Source organism: Myotis daubentonii, chromosome 3 (genome assembly GCF_963259705.1).
Source record: "Myotis daubentonii chromosome 3, mMyoDau2.1, whole genome shotgun sequence".
Classification (NCBI taxonomy): Eukaryota; Metazoa; Chordata; class Mammalia; order Chiroptera; family Vespertilionidae; genus Myotis; species Myotis daubentonii.
Genome location: NC_081842.1, coordinates 178531687 through 178547829, shown reverse-complemented (window position 1 = coordinate 178547829; position 16143 = coordinate 178531687). Strand labels below are relative to the sequence as shown.

General features: G+C 48.6%; 1 long non-coding RNA gene across 1 annotated transcript in view; it reads left to right on the top strand.

Moving 5' to 3' along the window:
• Positions 1 to 16143, top strand: part of LOC132231013 (uncharacterized) — a 131748-nt gene that overhangs the window by 92888 nt on the left and 22717 nt on the right. Inside the window, exon 5 of the long non-coding RNA XR_009451971.1 lies at positions 507 to 627. This is a non-coding gene — a long non-coding RNA (uncharacterized LOC132231013). The remainder of the gene's footprint in view (positions 1 to 506; positions 628 to 16143) is intronic.

The following is a 16143-nucleotide window of genomic DNA, read 5'->3' as shown; positions in this document are numbered from 1 at the left end:
CGCCCCAAAACTTTACACTCTCTATGGACTTCTCATTAACCTCTTGGCCACCAGCATCTAGCCCAAGCTTGGCATATGATAGTAGAGGACTGGAAGGCAGAGGGAGTGGTGGGGAAATGCAGCTAAAAGTTATGGAGCATTGGCCAAATTTGAGCTTGGCTGGTCACTTTACATATGTCACTGTTTAATCTACTACAAAAACTCAGCTCTGTGGGTATTACTATCTGTTTTATAAGAAATGTGCCAGAGGCTATGAGTTATAGGATTTGTGGAAGGTCACATTGAGAGTAATCTGAGAAGCTTCAAACTCAAAAATGGCCCAGGAGAAGGTGTGTGTGTGTGTGTGGGGGGGGAGGGCCGTGAAATGGGTGTTGTGGCCAGCAGTCCAAACCCAGAACCAGAGAGTTTTTTGTAGAGCATTTAGCTAGTTCCCTGGAAGCATCTTTAGCTTCCAGAGCTGAGCTTGCTCTCAGGCTTTTGTTAGCATCTGCATTTTCCCTCTGCAGCACCCAGCTGCCCCTGCCCACTCTCGGTGCATACTTGCTGAAGAAATGCTGGAATGAGAGAACACAGGCTTGAAGACGTCTTCACAAAAGCTGAGCTCCCACCTTGGACCAAGGCCCTGGGGTAAGTCATTTACTCATGGTTTTTGTTTTGTTTTGTTTTGCTTTGCACTCTGTCAACATCATGATGGGGTACCATTATGGCCTCAGTTTTACAGAGAGAAATTGAGGCTTAGAGATGTTGTCCTTGGCCTGAAGTCATAAAGTTGGTAAGTGGCTTTGAGTCCAAGCTTGTTGGGTTCCAGCCTCAACTACCAATCACTACTCTGAAGTATGAATGGATTGTGGCTCCCAAGCTCTTCTGAAAGTGACAAGATGGCAGCAGCATTTGCTCCTCTAGAAGGAGTATCTTCCAGTCACTTATGGATCTGACTCCTGATGAAATAGCCCTCTGTCTGCTGGCTCCCCTGGCGTCAGAGAGCCTTTTCCAGTCCCCTCTGGATCCAACTATCTTTGAGATTTTGAAGGCCTTCATTTGAGGGTGTGGATTGACTAGCCCCAAAGCTGAGGGCTTCTCCAAGTTACTTGCTAAAGGGATTCTTCAAGCATCTCAGCGTAATGTAACCAGAGAGGTCTTAAGAAATCAGGCCAAGTAGAAGAAAGGATAATGAATAGGAAATCAGGACATGAGGGAGTCGTGAGTCAGCAGTGTGGAGGTGGCTGCCAAAAGAGATAATGTGAACTTGGGACGTATCACTAGGAGCATAGTGTCAAAACGTAAGGTGACATTGCACTTCCTCTGAAGTCAGACTAGAGCTGGAATGTGGGGTTAAATTCTAGTTCCACATTTTCAGATTGTCATAGTCAAACCAGAACTTGTCCTAAAGCTCAGAACCAGAACACAGAAGGGGGTGATGTTGTCCTCTTTGTCAAGGCTGACAGACCTGCATTGCTTTTTCCTAAGGAACAGAAGGGAGAAGAAGTGGGAGACTGGGATTTGGGTATCCCAGAGGTTTCCCTATGGATGAGGCTGTAGATTTCTTCTTTCTGACCCAAAGGAAAAAGTAAGTTTCAAGCAAGAAAGTAATAGGAAGCTAGATTTAGACTCAAATTGAATAATATCTTCTATCATTTAAAAAGATAGCCAAAGAAGGAAATACTTTTGAAGAAAAAACAAAAAACTGGAGGAACCTCTTCTCCCTCCTCTGTGTGAGCCTAATTTCCCTGAGCCTCAGTTTCCTTGTCTGAAAGGGGCAGGTATGGAGACTCCAACAAGATGCAGACTATGGGAGCAGGGTTGTGTGATGGTCACACGCAGGACCCCAGGAGGCACACAGCTGGGATGCAAACCTCAGCTTAGGGTGACCCTGCTGACTTATTATAACTTCTCTTGTCTCAGTTTCCTCATCTACAAAATGGGGTTAATATGTATAAAGCACTGAGAACTGTACCTGTTGATAAAGTTTGCCATCATCATCACCATTTCTTTTCATGTATGAAAGCGACTATCACAGTAACTAGTACATTATAGGTGTTCAAAGAATGTGTCCCCTTTCTCTCCTTCCCCAGCCCCTCTTCCTCCAGGGTGTCTCTGGGAGACCAACTTCTCCTAATCTCCTGACTTCTGGAGAATGTTTCCAACTAGCACAACATGGATTTACAGAGATTCAAAGGCAGCTGCCTGCATCCCTCTATCTAAATACCCTTTTGGTGAAGAAAGAGGCTGAACAAGAGAAAGGCAAGCCCCTACTTTTAGGAGTTTCCCATTCTTTACTAAGTATTACTAAATGTGTACTTCATTTACTAAGTGTTTTTACCTCCCCTGACTCATTCTCTCACTGGTTCATGATGTGGCAGGCAGAGAGAGTACCGATGTGGAAACTGAGGCGCAGAGTTTCATTGACTTACCCAGGGCCACTAACACCAAGTGGGTGAGCCAGGATTCGAATGCAAGGCTTTCTCACTCTACATTCAGCATTTGCCTCAGGTATTCCCTGCCATTTGCCTCTGGCTGCACACCTCCTTCCTCCCTGGGATTTTGCTCTAGGAAGCATGGGAGAGGCACTCGGCCAGGTTCCAAAGCTGAAGCCAAATCCTTGCAGCATTAAAGAGGACCAAGGAAGAGAGAGGAGCCTGGAACCCTGGGTGTCTCCGCATGAGCCTGAGCCCTGAGAGCTGGAGACCTCACCTGGGCCAGCCCTGTTTTCAGGTGGCTCAGGAGGGCGAGATCCAGCACCAGGCACCCCTGTCAACAGCCCAGCGCCCCTACCAGCATAGGCCAACAGAACTTTCTTTGATAATCATGTACCTGTGCTATCCAATACACTAGTCATTATAACACATGGCTGATGGGACTGAGCAATGGTGATCTCTGCTTCATAGCCCGGTCAGGGAGCTTGTGGAAGTTGCACAGTTGGCAAGTAAGGCCGTGGGGACTTGAGCCCATCTTGTCTGCCGCAAAGCCAAGCCCTTCACCAGCACACTGGCCTCTTGTCCCACTCCCCGAGGAAAGCCTGTGTACCCTTCTGAACCCAGACAGGTGATTGGGTCATGTCTGCCTGTGCGCAGGGCCTCACTTCCTGCCCCACTCCACCTGGGCCCAACTCTAGAAGCCACCTGTGTTATTTTACTGATAGCAGTGTTTGCCCTTCCAAAGCCAGAACCATAAAAGGCAGCTTTCAAAGTCACTGCCGCAGAAATGTCAACACGAAGGGGAGGCCAGCCGTGGTTTCTGAGGTGGAATGTCACCTCTGGGCTGCCTCAAAGGCTGCTGGGAGTCCAGGAGCCTGGGGTCTAGACTCGCTTCTACCACAAACATGCTGTGCTATGTTTGGCATGTTTCTTACCTTCTCTGGGCCTTGTTTTTATCATCAATTTAAGAAGAGGGTTGGACTTGAAGGCCTTAAAAGGCTCTTCTATGCCTAAAATGTTCAGTGTCCTCTGCTGTGGGATCTGGGGAGCAATGCCCAGACTCCCCTATAATGACTGTGAAATGCTTTATGCAGCAATCTTCAAAACAACACCACCCCCAACCACGGACTTGGATTTTTTTCAAAACCTCCAACAATATCACCATTGAAGCAGTAAAGCTATTCATTAATATCTCATAAAAAGTGATTTTGTGATTTTCTTAATGTATGAAAAACGTCCCCCACCCCCAGCACTGGGCCCAGAGCCCCAGAATGTAAAACCACAGGCAGACCACTAGGATTCTACAGAGCTCAGGTGTTTGGACAAATTGCCTGCACTTGCGAACACAGGGCAATTTTCTCAACTTTTAAAATGTTTTCACCCCTCCTCCCCCCTTTTCTGGGGTTTCGCCCTTGCTTGTAACTTAAACCACAAATAACGCTTTAAGCCTCTGGCTGTGAGGAGTGGAGTAGTGACTGCCAAGAACAGCATGGTTCACGTGGGCCCTTTTTCTGCCGCTCAGGAAAACTCTGCCGAGGACAGCAAAACCTGCATTTTTCTCTTTCTTCTCTCATCGATACAAAAGATCACCTTTTTTATTATAGGCTGGGGCAGGGGCAGATTGGTATTGATTCCTGGTGGGTACATAGGAATCAGCTGTTTGAGGTGAATCAAAACCCAGCCATGGCAGCCCCAAAGCTTTCACAGATGCCAGATGAACCCCCTCACACTGGCTTCTGTTTAAGTCCTTTATCCAGAACTTGGTACATGTAGGTGTTCACTCCCTGTTTGTGGTTGAGTGAATGGCCTTGTACATTCTTTCTTACTCTCAGCTCTCAGATGAGCATTCATACCCTCATTTTGTAGCTGAGGGAACCGAGACTCTGACAGGCAAGCCCAACTCATTTGGGTCATTCATGGGCTGGTGTGTAAATCCGGGCTGGCACCAGATTGGACTCCTACACCCAAGCTCTTTCAGTGCCTGCGCTCAGCCACACAGGCCAAAGAAACATTGTGTTCTCAGCTCACGGATGAAGCCCAGGCTCGATAGACAAGGCCTGTAGAACTAGACTTCTCTTCTCTGAGAGCTTTCTCCCACAACTTCCAAACGTATCTCTCTGGGGATGATGCTTCCAACAGAAATGCCAGGTCACACCTCTTTCCAGCTGCCTGCTGGACATCACTGCCTGGATTTGTGCTCAGTTCTATAGACAGTGCATGGGCCATAGTTGGTGCTTACTGTTGGCTCAGTAATTAAGTCAATGATGGCCTACAGATACTATCCAAATGGGAGCTCACCTTATCCACTATTGATTCTCCAGTGTCTAGATAGGGCTTGGAAAAACAGTTGTTCAGTGAATGAGAGAATAACTGAAGGATTACATTTTCCTTTCCTCCACCCCCACCTTACCCTCCATACAGTTTATCTTCTGAATTGTCTACTTCTGCTAAAGACACCACCATCTCTCTCCAATCTCTCAAGCCTATAGCTTGGGACTTCCCCTTGGACACCCCTTCACTTACATGACTCATCAAATTGGTGACCGTATTCTTTCAGTTCTGCCTCTGGCCCATCTTCCTTGCCTGTCCTTTCCTTTCCAAATTGGAACTCAGGAACTTCTTGCCTTTATTATTTACAGCTGTCACAAGGATCAAAATCCTGAATTAAATTTGCTTAAGCAAAAAAGTGAGGTTTAAGTTAGAAGAATAGAGGGACAATCACAGAATTGAAGTTGAAACCAAATTACCAAGCCCCAGGAAGGGCCCAGTTGGCTGGAACAGGGGTCTTCCACCTCCCTTTTCTGAGTCAGGTGATGTACTTGCTTCATTCTCTCTCATCTGTTTCCTCCCTATCATAGGGGCATGGATGCCTCTAGACTTACATCTTTCTTTCCAGGTCAGTCACTTCGTAAAGGCAGGAACTTTATTCATTTCTTCTTTGTAGCTTTCCCCACAGTACCTAGTATAGAGTCTGGAACTACAGAGTGCTCAGTTGTGGAATCTCTAGAAGGCTCCTAGAGTTGGAGGAGGTGGGCATGGTCTGTTGAGGCAGATGAAATGATTAATCATGTAAGGCCAGACTACATGGGTTTGAATCTTGGACCTTTCACTTACCAGCATGCCCTAAGAAAGTTATTTCAAAGTGTCTCAATTTGCTTATCTATAAATTGTGAACAATAATTGAGCCCAGATCATTAGGTAGTTATGAAGAACTAGGGGTCCAGTGCATGAATTCATGCACCTTGAAAGGAATTGTGGGCTGTGGTGGGCACAGGGGCAGGTCTCAGCCCATCCTCTGTTCCCCTGCCCAGCCCCTCCCATGATGGCCCCCAGTCCCCTCTCTGCCGGCAGCCCCGATCCCGCCACTGCCGCTCCCATGCACTGATGGTGCCAGCCCCACTCATACCTGCTGATGGTGCCGAATGATTGGGCCTGGTGCTGGGTGCTGGCAGTGGGTGTGAGCAGTGGCTCCTATACCTGCAGCAGGTGCGAGCGGGGCTGTTGCTGGCAGTGGGTACACAAGGTGGCTGCCAGCCCCAATCACACCTCAGGAGCAGGGGGAGGTGGAGAAGCCATGAGGGGCGATTAGGGCTGGCAGCCACTGCTTGCACCCGCTGATGGCGCCGAGTGGTCAGGGCTGGTGCCGGGTGCTGGCAGCAGGTGCGAGCACCAGGCAGGACTGCAGCATACGGGAGCAAAGAATTTTCAGTAACCACCAGAGGCTCGCCCTGATGACAGCGAACGGTGCCCAACCTTGGTCAGCGCCCCCACTCACCTGCTCCACCATCCCACCATGGCCAACACCCCCTGGTGGTCAGTGCACATCATAGCGACCGGTTGTTGGGCTGTTCTGCCGTTTGGTCTATTTGCATATTAGGGTTTTTGTATATATAGATGAGTTAACAAGTATAGGGTTCTTAGAAATAGAAAGGTGCCTGGCATAGAGTGAGCACTCATTGAAATTTGGCTGCCATAAAAATGATGAAGAAGATGATGATGATGGAGTTCATTGTTAATGTTGGTGATGATGATCTGTCTTCTGGACTTAGTCTCTTCTTGAATGGTTTTACAGGCCTATGTGGAGAAGGCACAGGCTTTCGACTTAGGAGAACTGAGCTCAAGTCTTTCCTCTGCCAGCCGAGCGCACTTCACCAAGCTGATTCCCCTTCTCTGAGATTTTTTCTTCATTCATAAAGTGAGTGTGACCTCACTGACTGGTAAGGAAGTCGTGAACTAGGGAATGTTGAAGGAGGGCAAATTTTGGAACACCATGCTCCTGGCCAAGCCTCTTCCTCCAGGAAGTCTTCTGTGACCCCTACCCCTCTACTGGGCTAAGCAGCCACAACCCTCTGTGCTTCCTCAAGCCATGCACTCATTCACAAATACTTCTTAAGTGAGCACCTGCTATGTGCTGAGAGTATGTTTAATGGGGCAAAGCCTGCACTAGTAGTGGTGCCAACCAGTGAAGGCTAACAGGTGAAGAAGCTGGACACACAGGATAGGACCTTCTCATGTCATGCCTTTTTAGAGTTTATACTCTTGTGGGAATACAGAGTACAAATCCTATATAATAAAAGCCTAGGAGGCGTCGCGCAATGTCGTCACAAGATGTCTGCGGCGACATCATCACAAGATGGCCGCCACAAGATGGCCGCCACAAGATGGCTGGCAGGGGAGGGCAGTTGGGGGCCATCAGGCTGGCAGGGGAGCAGTTAGGTGTCAATCAGGCTGGCAGGGGTGTGGTTAGGGGGTGATCAGGCAGGCAGGCAGGTGAGCGGTTAGGGGCCAGCAGTCCTGGATTATGAGAGGGATGTCCGACTGCCGGTTTAGGCCTGATCCCTGTGGGATCCCCCACAGGGATCCCAGATTGGAGAGAGTGCAGGCTGGGCTGAGGGACAACCCCCCCCCCGCCCCCCGCATGAATTTTGTGCACTGGGCCTCTAGTAATTAAATAACAATATAACTTCAGGTTGGTAAGTGCTAGAGGAATTGGGGGTGCCTCCCTAAGTGCAGCTCCTCAATCCATGGCACATTGTGTTGTCTTTCCCTGTCTATGTATCCATCTCTTCCTCTGCTGTGAGCTCCTGGAGGCCAGGGCCCCCTTTCATCCAGGTCTGTAGCTCGGGTAGCCAGCACACTCCCTGTGTATTATAGGAACTCCAAGTTCATTACTCTCCCCCATGGTAGAATCCAATGATCACTATGACACCTGGCATTTTCTAATCATAATTCTTCCTTCATTAAATAGTCTACCTGAGCAGACTGTCCCCCAGGGAGCCAAGGTGAGACATTAGCCTGGCAGCTGGGCAAGTTCTAGAGAACTGCTTGTCCGTCTGTGAGCCAACAACAGTCACTGGAAGTCAACAAGGGAAATGGAAAGGGAGAGACCCAGGCTCCGCAGGGAGCACGCCCTGGGACCTGTGCCAGTGTGAACACGGTTTTCCGGGTGAGGATTTCCCCTCCTGGAATGGGAATAGCAGCTGAGGGTGAGGAGAGATAGGGAACTGCCTGTGCTTTCTAAAGGGCTTCCTTCCACAGCGTCTTATTTATTTAAGCGTCATAACAACTCTTGGTTTGTGCGCATTTGCGAATGTACACACACACACACACACACACACACACACACGAACACACTTCCTCTGAGTCACAGATGAAGAAAATAAAGCCACATAGGCTAAAGGACTTGCCTAAATCCACCCATCTACTAAGAGACAGAAGGCGGGTGAGGAGGAGGCTTGGGAACAAGCACATCCCTGGGAACCCTTCAGGTTCCTCAGGTCAGGGGTGAGTTAGAAGGAGGGATCAGGGATAAAGGCGGTGCCGTGGGACCAGAAGAGTGGTTTCCCATGAGGTATTCCTGCTGCTCTTCTCTCCTTTCTCAGCCCAGCCTCCATGTCTTTGCTGCGGTCAGCCTCTTTGCCTTTAGCCTTCACTGGGTGGCACCACTACCAGTTCAGGCTGTGCCCCATTAAACATGCAGTTTCTGTTGTTTAGTGAGCAGGGGATGGGGAGAAAAGGAGCACCTCATTCCATACTACCTTCTCCTGAAGTGTCCCCTTCTAATTAAGGTTCAGGTAACACATTACATGGCACTAAAAAGAGTGTGAACTTAGGACCTTGAGACAGTAGAGAAGGTGGTCAAAGCTTCCTCAACCAACCAGGACTGCTGCCCTGGCCCCCACCCACCAGGCTAATTGGCCCCGGCCATGCCTCTGAGTAGTTGAGTTGTTGTCCAGTGCCTGGCACATCAGAGGCCACCAGGACACCTTTGTGGACTAAGAAGCAGAGACACAGACCACGGGAAGTCAGTCTCTCTCCCCTCTTCTGGGACTTCCCCCTTAGGAATATAGTAGGCTCTCAGTTGGGTCAAAAGCACAGCTGTGGGGGAGAGCAGCAGGAGGAGGAGGAGGAGGGTGGATATGAGGAAGAGGAGGAAGTGGAGGAGGGGAAGGAAAAGGGCTGGGGAGAGGAAGTGGGAAACAGGAGGCGGGGGACGGAGGTAGGGGGAGGATGCATTGGTGGGGATTTAGTGCCTCTGATATCAATCCCTGAACCTCTTTCAGTCTCTGGAGAAGTCCAGCCTGCCCACGGGACAGAGTGGGAAGGCACTTCCTCTGAGGAGCTTGGAGCCCTTGCAGGCTTTTCACATCTGGGAAAGCTTGGAGGGGGGCTGGGCTGTCTGGGTCCAGTTTCCTACCCAGCCTGCTAGCTTGGGGCCAGACCCTGAGAAGACTAGATTACCCAGGTCAGGTCCAGTTGCTCTGGGTCTGGATGATGTTTCTCCAGAGCTAGTGGGGTGGGGTCCAGATGTGCAGCCTTCCCGGGAAGCCACAGAGCTGTGACTCAGAGAAGGGGCCTCTGCGGTCTGCTACCAGGCTCCTGACCATGGCGGGACCGGCCTGCGGGCTGGAGAGAAGGAATAAATACTTAATTTTAAAGAGCTCATAGCTGGAGGAGAGATTTTGTGTAGACTTAAAGGTGAAAGAGCCCTGAGCTATAAGAATAAGGAGAGCATTCCCGGTGGAGAACTTCCTTTGTGCCTATGGAAATGATTACCAATGGTCCTATGACTTGCATGCCCACTGTGTGCCAGGGCTTTCCCTTACTGTCCTATTTAATACCCGCTGTCACCCCCCATGAGTGAGGCCCAAGTATTCTCACCTAATGATCGAGGAGGCTCAGACAGGCATTGAATGCAGAGCCGGCACTATTCAAAGCCTCCTTGCTCTCCAGCTGCAGAAAGGGAGGCTCAGGAAGATGAGCAACTTGTCACAGTACAGAGTGTGGCACATGGTAAGAGCGGCAGGCAGAGCTGAGCTCCCACCTGCCCTGTGCCTCTTCATCCGCCACTTCCATGCTCTCTGAGGCTCCCATGCTTTTGCTCAGGAGTCACAGAGAGTGAGCTTCCATAACTGCTCCAGAGAGATGCCTATTACAGGACTCCCAGCCCATTGCCCACTGCCAGGGCCATCTTCTCCACTCATGGCAACATCCTGCTCTTCTCCAGTGCCAGGGCACAGCTGGCCTCCCAGGAGGCTCTCAGGGTGAGAATGACAGTGCACCATGTGCTGATTGATAGAGATGACAGGAAAGGAGCAGCCAGGAGGGAGGAAGGAAGGGCTGGCGGGAGTCTGGGCGATGGGAGGAGCTGGTGGCCAGTGTTTCCCTGTAGGGAGCGGGCAGGCGCAGCGGACCGGCTTCCTTGTAAACAGTGTGGCCAGCTCTAAAAATACCCGTCCTAGACTGGGGACACTGAGCTCCTCCAGTCTCCTCCAGAGCCTTCCCAGGGCCCTCAGTCCCTTTCCTGAAAGGTCAAGGGGTTGGGAAGAAAGTCTTGTGAAGAGTAGGATTTCCTTGGCAAGGAAAGTATAACAATATTGTGTGTGTGTGTGTGTGTGTGTGTGGTGTACGTGCGCGCAAAACAGAAGAAGGATACTCTGTGGGTTTTGTTTTCCTGAGCCCCTGTCCCTCATTAGTAATCAGAGGCCTGGGCCCACCTCAGGGGCCAGTCCTGGAGCTTAATTCACAGCCTAGGGTCATGGACAGAGAAGGCCCTGGACGGGAGTCTCCAGCTATTCCCCTTTATGAGGTGAGTGACTTCTGACTCAACCTCAGTACCTCAGTTCCCACAATTATGAGAGGGAGTAATAGTAGTGTTTACTTCACTGGGGTGTGGAGAGGATTAAATGAGATGCTATATAAAGCTCTTATCACAGTGCCTGACACATGGTAAACACTCCAGAAACACTTATTGTGATGATTTATATGGGAGGATATTCTATTTCCTGAATTTGAATTTAAGTCCTGGTTTAAAAGAAAATTCCATAGGTAGGTGAAGAGAGTGGGGTGGATAAGAAGAAGTAGAAAGAGGCTGAATCATAGAAAACTCAAATCTGTTTTGACAGATGGGGAAACTGAGGCCCAGGGAGGAGAAAGGAGTTGCCCTAGGCTGGACATGTTTTAGCAGCTACCTGTGGGTCAGTACAAAATAGCAGTATGAAGAGACCATGAACACTCCGTCCCTCTAAGTTTGCCTCACTGAGTGTCAGGAGAATGAGGTCTTTCATTGATATAGCACTTTCAAGTTGGGAAAGCCCTTTGCAAGGGGGAATAGACCTCAGCAGATCCTGGTCAGAGGGTTGAGCTCCCTGAGGGGCCGCTTGATGGACATATGCAAGGACAGAGCCAAACAGAACTCATCCTTGGGCATGGTGTCCGAGTTACGCATCCATTTACTGTGCCTTGAATCCTAGGATCATGGGGAAGAGGCTCAGGCTGGAAAAGCTCAGGTTGACCTGAAGAAGAGTCTTCAGACCCTGTGCTCTCTAGTCGGGTGGGCACTAGTCAAGTGAGCACTTGCAATGTGACTAGCCTGGATTTCAAAGATTTAATTTAAAAAATGTAAACTGTCTCAATCAGTTTCTATTGATTCCATGTTAACTGATAAATTTAGATTCATTTAATATATATTATTTAATATATATTATTACAATTAGTGTCACCTGGTCCTTTATACTTTTTTCCTGTGGCTTCTAGAAAATTTAGAATCACATATGGCTTGCAGTATCTTTTTGTTGGGCAGTGCTGTTCTGACCAAAGCTTCTGTGCCACGATGGAGCAGGCTGTCCCACCCGTAAGCAGCCTCGCATCACTGGGGATGTTACAAAAGCCTTGTTAATGGAAGTCTGTAGCTAGGTGGATACACTCTGTCAGCCCTCCAGTTCTGATTCAACCGTGATTCCAGGCCATCCTCTGAGGAGCACTTGTTCCTTGGAATATGAATAAGTGTTATAGGAAAAAAAGACTGAAGATCAGTTTAATGTGGGGAATACTTGGTTTAAAAAAAGGTAAGTTCCTTTATTCTGAAACTTCCCAGGACCTTCTAGACACAAAGTCCCCCGTGAGTTTTGGATGACAAGGACACTGGACGAAGCAAGTATTCCCCATGTTGATTGGATACAGAGCCGTCTCTTTGCAGAGCATAACCGGGAAATGACTTATTATTAAGTGCATTCCTTGAGAAGTTCTGTTGTCAGCACTGAGTTCAAATTCTGGCTCAAATCCTAGGTGACCATGGACACATTGCTTCACCTTCACTAACTATAAAAACTGACCTCTCAGTAAAACTTTGTTACTTTTAAAATCGCAGAGAAAATGTAGTGGGGTGGCTGATGCATAGTAGGTCTTCAAGAAATGGTAGCTCTCATTACGAAAGCCCAGAGAGAAAAGCTGGCTTCACAAGCTCACAGGAGAATGAGTGATCGCTGGGCTCTGGGCCTTGGCTATTGGCTTCGCTTCTCTTTACTAAGCAACAGCACATTAGAAAAACAAACAAGCAAACAAACAGAAACATTTCATAGGGTGAAATAGGAAGCTTCCTCAAATCTGGTGTGATTTTCTAGATCAAGTCGGTTTTAAACTGAAGACACTGTTTCCTCCTCTCCCTCCCTGCCTTGTCCCTCTGTGGGGCCTGGCAGGCTCTCCTCTTGGCCCCTGTCTGCTGGGTTCCTGTCCCCACTGTCCGTGGAGCCCCCAGCAGATGGTTCGCCCTTATCAGCAGGCTCCAGGCCAGAGGAGGAATCCTCCGGTCACATGCGGTCACATGCAGCTTTCTGGAGGGAGGGAGACCTTGTAAATAAACACAGCCCACACTGAAGAAGGGGGAGGGGGGAGGGAAGAAAATCCTTGACATTTGGTGACTGGGCCAGGATTAAAGGCCACGGGACATGGCAGAGCCCTCATTGGCCATTTCTGAGAGGGATCGCCAATCCGCTCAGCTTCCCTGGATGACAGGGTGGCTGTAAATAGCCCTGCGGGCTGGGCATTCCCAGTGTGCTGTGGGCTGGATCCAGGCCTAATCCCCTGCCCAGGACTAACCTTTCACAGTTTACAGAGCACTTTACCTCCTGGCTCAGTGGAGTCTCACAGATCTCTCCCGAGAGAAGAGAGGTCTATCATCACCCCCAAATTTACAAAAGAAGAAACCGAGGCTCAGCTTGGAAGTGACTCACTCCTGGCTACACAGCTGGCAGTAGTCAGTCTGGGCTGAGACCTGTGTGTATCTTCTGTGGCCAGATCCAGAGGTCTGCTCCCCCACCTCAGGCTCCTCTACCATGGGTCTCTGTGCCCAGTACCAAGCTCCATGCCCTGTGCGAGCCCTGCTTCTCCCCAGGGCAGCCCATATGCCAGGGAGGTGGATATGTCCACCATCTTGGTGGTGGTGATGGTCTCACAGGTTTGTGCCTATCGAACTGCGCACTACAAATTGTATTTGAATTGTTTATTGTATGTTGACTAGGCATACTTCCATGAAGTTATTTAAAATGTAGAAGAGGCAGAAAAGGATGGAAGAAATTGGCAGGCATATCATTCAAGAGCTCCATGAGAAGTCTTAAAATGGGGACACAATATTCTATGGGCACATGGGGAAGAAGAGAGCTTCTTCCCCAAATTGGAGATCTGGAAAGACTTCTTCAAAGAGGTGTCTGATGGGACTCAAGGTATGGATAAGGAGGTATTTGATTTAGAAAGATTAAGGGGGAAGATACAGGTAGAATTTGTTTTGGGGAATAGAGAACAGTGTATTGCTTCTCCCCCCCACCCCCATGTCTGTTGCCACACACACTTTCTTTCGATTCTTTGAGGCCTGAGGTTGAAACTAACAGCTGCAATTCTCTCTTTTCTTCAGAAACTCAGACACACACCCTACTTGGCAGGCAGCTGGTTTTGCTAATGAGGGTTCTGCCTCTCTCCCTCCCCCGCTATGCAGCTCATCCCCAGGTCCCACTGAGCCTTGCCCTCTCCGATTTCCTCTCTGAACTCAACTGCCAAATGCTTTCTGGGTGAGCCACTGACAACTCTGCTCCCAGGGCCCAGGGCACCCTCATTTCATCTTCTTTCAAATCCCACAAAAATAAAAGGAGGTTTGGGGCAATTTGTGTGGGAGTGTGATAGGGTCCTAGGTCCAAATAAAAATACCTTATTTCTCTTCCATACCCTTTGGCTTAGTAATAGACATGCGACCCTTGGAGATTTTTGAATAATGAATTTATTAGAATATATTGTGATAAGCATAGAAAATTCAAGAATTATTAGAATGCTGTGCACTGATTATTGGTTAATTTGCTCCAAAAGCAATTCTGATCATTTCTCTTATGGTTTGTAAAGCATTAAATTGGTTTGGATATCCCATTATTCATGCCTTTATATCGGGGACTATTCCAATAACATAGGAAACCCACGTATGAAATTGTGGGTTATCTCCTGCTTTTCAACTTCCTTGACATGTTTGTTGATTTTAAACTGCCCCTTTTCACAAGTTTTCTTATTAATTAAATAAACCAGTCAGCCACATTCCCTGCATCCAATGCAGCACTCCAATGTAAGCTTAGTTCTGGAGTCAGCTTTCCAACCTCGGCTTACGGGACATTAGTCACTGAGAGCAAAATGTGCCATTTGAACAGCTGTTTCGGGCACTCAGAGTCCAGGGCCTACAGGTTTGGAGAAGGTGGGGGGAGGGAACCAATTTTATTTACAAAATACCTATACCAGCTGCCCAGGCCTTTACAAAGAATATTTCTTAATTCTCTGAATAGCCCATTCATTCTTTTTTGGTTTAAGATAGGTCTTCTCTAGGCACGGCAAGTTTAAGAGAACTTGTCAATGAATCATACAGTACATGTGTGGTGGAGCCAGGACATGAACCAAATAGTCTTATTCTAGAGCTCCTACACTTGAACACTGTCCTATATGGACCTCATCTATGGGCCTCACCCTTCCAAACCCAAGACATAGGGACCATTATTATCAGACCTGTTTTCCAGGTGAGAAGCCAGAAGATTAAAAAAAAAAAAAGTAATTTTCCCAACTTAAACTAAGCATAGACTCTGGATTTGAACTCTGTAATCCTTGGTTAACCATTTCACCCATCTATGGGTCACCCATCCATTCATTAATTCAAGAAAGAGCGGCAAGTGCTTTTTCTGTCCCGGGGACTGTCTTCTCCCTAGAGACGAAAATATGTATAAAGTATGGCCTCTGCTCTCCAAGAACTCATAATCCAGTGAGCAAGAAAAAGATCTTAAACAGTGGGAAACGTGATTGCAGTATGAGAGGTGCTGTAAGAGGTGTAGAAAAACAGCTAGAGGGATATAAAGCAAAAGCATCAAATTGCTTGGTGAAATAAAAGTAAGGAAGGCTCTGGAGAGGAGGGGACATTGCATTCATAACCCTATGGTCCCCAGGTGGAGAAAGGGAAGGGGGCACCACAGGCACAGAGAGCATCAAAGGCAAAAAATATAATAATAAAAGCGTAATATGCTAATTAGACCAGACACCCTTCCGGGATGACCTTCCTGACTAAGCCTGGGCTGCGAAGGAAGACTAGGTCCTGGGTGCCTGTGCCGGCAGCCGGGGGAAGGAAGACCTACTCTTGCATGAATTTCATGCACCAGGCCTCTAGGGGTATAATAACAGTCACAGTGATATTGAGTGCCTGCCTCCTGCTTTAGGTACCATCTCTTACAAGGCTGGGAAGTGGGTACTAATATTCAGTCCACTTTACTGAAGGGGAAACATAGGCACATGGAGGTCTTGCCTGTGGGCCTGTGATCACATACTAACTTGCTCGAGATCCCACAGCTAATAAGGAACGGAGCTGGAATTCAACCCCAGGCATCCTGGCTTTAGAGACCACACTGTTAGCCATTGTGCTCGGAGAGTTTGGGGGTGCTTGCCAGTGGTTCTTCAAGGGGGTGGCAGGTGATGGGACTGGCCACATAGCAGGAATTAGGCTCAAAGGTTCTTCCTTTTTTCACAAGGCCTTAGATCTTAGATGTTCTTGAGATAAGGACCCTGGACCCCTTGGGAGCCTTTAAGTAATAACATTGTGGTGTGTGTAGGTCTGTGTGTGTTGAGGAGTGACGTCCTCCTCTCTCTATAATGAGGCCAATATGGAAGAAGGTTCATGAACTGCTTGCTTTTGACTGGAGCTGTACCTGCTCCTGTAGGACTGTTGCGTGTCTTAGGCTCAGTGGGATTCTCTTGGCTTCAGTGTCAGTGTTTGAATCCTTGTCTTGTTCTGCGTCCCCTTGCTGGACTGGAGAGCCCGCGAGGACAAAGCTTGTCCACCTTCTCCGTCCCCAGTACCCAGCACAGTGCCCACCCCCAGTACCCAGCACAGTGCCCACCCACAGTCCCCAGCACAGTCCCCACCCCCAGGCCCCAGCAC